Source organism: Dioscorea cayenensis, chromosome 10, assembly GCF_009730915.1.
Source record: "Dioscorea cayenensis subsp. rotundata cultivar TDr96_F1 chromosome 10, TDr96_F1_v2_PseudoChromosome.rev07_lg8_w22 25.fasta, whole genome shotgun sequence".
NCBI classification, from domain to species: Eukaryota; Viridiplantae; Streptophyta; class Magnoliopsida; order Dioscoreales; family Dioscoreaceae; genus Dioscorea; species Dioscorea cayenensis.
Genome location: NC_052480.1, coordinates 6586953 through 6590616, shown reverse-complemented (window position 1 = coordinate 6590616; position 3664 = coordinate 6586953). Strand labels below are relative to the sequence as shown.

The following is a 3664-nucleotide window of genomic DNA, read 5'->3' as shown; positions in this document are numbered from 1 at the left end:
GAGATAAATTTAACCACTATCTTGAGACAAACACCCCAGGTTTGTTGCTTTTAAGATTAGCGACGATGCTATCATCTCTAGATTTATTTATTTAGTTCTATTTCAATCCACAATTATCATAAAATTTTTTATTTATTTATTTGCGTGTATATATATATATATATATATATATATATATATATATATATATATATATATATTTGGGGATAGGTGTATATACCCATGTGTATGACACTTGGGGAATTTTCGGCATGTTTCTAATTTCAGTGGGCCATGTGCTTCTTCTTCTTTTTTTTTTTTACATATATATATATATATATAAATCTGCATGCTTCTCATTACTTTATTGCATATATGCATGTTTTCTCATCCATTCTTTTATATATTTTTTTTACTTTTCATCTCATGCATGCTTTCTCATTCTCTTATTATCATTATTTCTTTTAATTCCATGCCCTCTCTTTTTCTCTTGCACGTATGTATGCCTCTATTTTTTTAATTTTACACATATGCATGCATGAGATTAATGCTCATGCTCATGCGTTCGTATGCATGCTTCTTCTTCTTATTATTATTTTTTTATTATTTATATATTTTTTTATTGCCATATGCATGCTTTCTCAACTTTTTATGAATGTGTATGCAAACTTTTTTTATGCCCGTATGCATGACATGCTTCTCATTCTTTCCATTGAAATAACTCCATGCTCTTGATAATTGTGAGGATTTTTTTATTATTATTTTTATTTTATTTTATTTTTAATTTTTCCTTTCCTTTTTCTTTTATGTCAAGTATGTATGCTTCTTATCATGTCATGCACACAATAAATAGCATGTTTTTTTTTTATAATGGTGAATCCCTCCATATGCTATACGTATCCTTGCTAGGCCATATATATTCAATGTTTCAACTCAAAAAGTCTTTCTAGAGTTTACATTAATTGGGTGCGTACTTGCATGCATGCTTCTCTTTTCTTTCCTGCGTATGATCTCTTGTGAATTTTCATGCATACGCCTCATCATTTATCACTTCATTTCCTTTCATTTTTTCTTATGCTTGCATGGTTGGATTTTTCCTAAATCAAAGGCTCATCGAATATTAGCAGTCTACTTATTGTTGCCTCAAAATTATGCCGAGAACATAACACTTTGCCTAACTCTTTTAACATAAAAAAGGATGGAATGCATATTAGGGCGTCAAAATTAGCTAAATAAACGAGCACACGATTTTGAATATAAAAATTGGTATTTGGTTTTTATCGCCATCTATTGGAATCGACCTGAAACATAGGCACCGCGAAGAGCCATACTTCTTGTCAAGACAATCAGTTTGTAGTTTGTCGAATGCAAGCAAGCACACAAGCACCGTCAATGGTTCGGAGAATGTTTGCTCCCGCGCCCTTGAACAAAAGCTTTGCTCCTTCATTCTTCAAGATTTGAGAGAATGCATAAAAAGAGCTCTTATACTTCATAGCTTCACCAGAGGTTATCATCATTCTTCTGCAAAACCATGTCAATAGGATATGATGCTAGCCTTGCTTTGTTCGTGACCAGCCAGCCGAAGTCAAAGCTCGCGAAGAAACTATTCTGCAGGCTTCCGGTCAGAAGCATTGGCTTCAGAGAATCATACATTCCGAAGTAGAGACCACGATAAACAATGATTCCAACACATGAGATGTTGAAACCATGGTACAGACCAGCAATACCATCAGATTTCAGAGTTTTATCCTTGATCGTGCAAGCAAAGCAATCTGAGATTTTCTTGTGAGGCTCAGAAAGACGACCGGCCTTGATCATTTCATCCTGATTCTAGCTAAGAAGCTTCACATGTTCAATAGGAGCTGTCGCTGTCTTCGAAACAGCAACAGATGCACCACCCATGAGAAAGTCTATGGCAAAGCTAGCAAAAACCCTTCTCTGGAGATGCATGAGCAAAGAGCGAGTGAGACCATCGGCACCATTGAAAAAGTCACGAGTTGCCTTATGACGGGTCCGCATCAAAGGATTCGCGAGTACTCATTAACATAATTTTCCGGTTGTGAGCGCCCACAACCTTTTGAATGGCAGACGGGTGGTGTATTTGATTTGCCATGATTTGCTAATAAAACCAACAGTGTAAGATCGATAAGTCTCCTCTTGTTCCCACAACCTCACACGGGATCCAAGGCGGACAACGAGAAAAAAAAAAAGAACGAGAGAAGTAGAGGAGCAAGGAGGCGGCAGGCGTGCTTGAAGGAAGGCATGCTTGGCGGCATTATCTCAGCCATCAAGCATTCTGCGGTGGTAAATAGCGGCAAAGGCGATAAACGATGACAAGCAACGAATTTTTTTTATATATTTGTACCTATGAATACCGGGAGAGGAAGAGAAATATACCTCTTCTTTTGTCTTCTCTTTTTTTTTTAATTCTTCTCCTCGTTTTTTTCCTTTCTGATCCCCCTTTTAAAAGAATTTTTTTTTCCTTCTTATCATTATCCCCAGATCATCTCGTTCTTACTCTAACCTCCCGTGCCTCCCGTGAAATCCCGATGAGATCAAACCCGTGCAGGTGAGTTGAAATAGGATAAGATTTTCAATAAAAATTTAAATTTTATATGTATAAATTTTTAATTAATTAATTAATTTTTAATTAATTAAGAAAATTTTATCATTATTATTATTTATTTATATATTATTATTTTTTTATTTATTTTTATATATATTTTTCCTTATTTTTGTTTTATTTTATTATTATCATTATTTTTTTAATTAATTTCAAATTCGAAATTTGAAATTCAAAAATTTTTCTTTTTAACATTTTTATTATATGTATATATTTTTAATTAATTAAAAATTAATTAATTAAATATTATTAATATTTATTTATTTAATTTTTATTTTTGTATCTTTTTATTATTTTATTTTATTTTATATTATTTTTTTATTTATTATATTATTTTTGTTATTTCGTTTTTATTTTATTGTATAATTAATTTCAAATTTCAAATTTGAAATTTAAATTTTTTCTTTTTATCATTTTTTTTTGTTTGTCCCCCTTTTTTTCACGCGAGATCCCCTCATAATCAGACTAAATCAGAAAAGGATAAGATTTTATTTTAAAAATTTTAAATTTAAATTTTAATTTTAATTTAATTTTTTTAAATTAAATGTTTTTTTTTAATTAATTTTTTTTATTTTTATTTTTTTATTTTTAATTATTTTTATTACTATTATTATTATTTTTAATTATTATTATCATTATTTATTTATTATTTTTTTTTAAATCCAATTTGCCTCGGGATATGTATTTAGATGTCTCGGTATTTGTACTTTCTCAAATCGCCTCGAGATATGTTTTCAGGCTTTATGAAATTCAGGATTGCCTCGGGATATATGTTTGGCTATCCTAAGATCTGCGATTGCCTCGAGATATGTGCTCTCAAAGGCAATTTTATAATTTGCATTTATGCCTCGAGATATGCTCTCAAGGGCAATTATGTAATTTTGCATTTATGCCACGAGATATGTTCTCAATGGCAATTTTTTTTCTTTAAAAATTTTCTCCTTTTTTTAAATTTTCATTTTACCTCGAGATATGTCCTCAAGGATATATATATATATTTTTTTTTTGTATTTTTTGCATTTATGCCTCGAGATATGTTCTCAAAGACAATTTTGTAATTTG

The 3664-nt window shown here is 30.7% G+C and overlaps 1 pseudogene; it reads right to left on the bottom strand.

Moving 5' to 3' along the window:
- Window positions 1–1207: 1207 nt before the first annotated feature.
- On the bottom strand, window positions 1208–1797 carry LOC120270260 (annotated as a pseudogene).
- Between the last annotated feature and the right edge of the window lie 1867 nt (window positions 1798–3664).